Source organism: Oncorhynchus gorbuscha, linkage group LG02 (genome assembly GCF_021184085.1).
Source record: "Oncorhynchus gorbuscha isolate QuinsamMale2020 ecotype Even-year linkage group LG02, OgorEven_v1.0, whole genome shotgun sequence".
In the NCBI taxonomy this organism is placed as follows: Eukaryota; Metazoa; Chordata; class Actinopteri; order Salmoniformes; family Salmonidae; genus Oncorhynchus; species Oncorhynchus gorbuscha.
The window spans coordinates 89,614,817-89,615,346 of record NC_060174.1 but is presented as its reverse complement, the minus strand read 5'-3'; positions in this window follow the sequence as shown (position 1 = coordinate 89,615,346).

The following is a 530-nucleotide window of genomic DNA, read 5'->3' as shown; positions in this document are numbered from 1 at the left end:
AAATCATCAGCTTTTCTAGCCTATGGATTATCAACATACAGTACATTGGCCATAAGATATAGGATTAAATGTTATTCAGTTAAAATGGTTGTTTTCATAGGGGTTTACGTAAGACAATGTAGTAGAAACAAGCAATATTTTCATAAGAAAATACAATTTGGGCATTAACTAGTATTTCACCGACTCTCAAACCTGAATCTGTGGCCCCATTCTTCCTTGCTGTCCTCACTATCAGAGGGTATGATCCTAACTGCTTTATTAGGCTACTTTCACCCATAGAATGTCCCTGTGTCCATTTGCCTGTGAATGTTAGTGGATATGTTGGCAAAAACATTGACCAAGGCCATCATGTCTTCCATTTAGCAGGATATTGCCCTGTAAAGTAACCTAATTGCACAACGTTGCCCTGAGGCAACAAATATATATATATTTTTGTATGCACTATATATACAAAAGTATGTGGACACTCCTTCAAATTAGTGGATTTGGCTATTCCAGTCACACCCGTTGCTGACAAGTGTATAAAATCG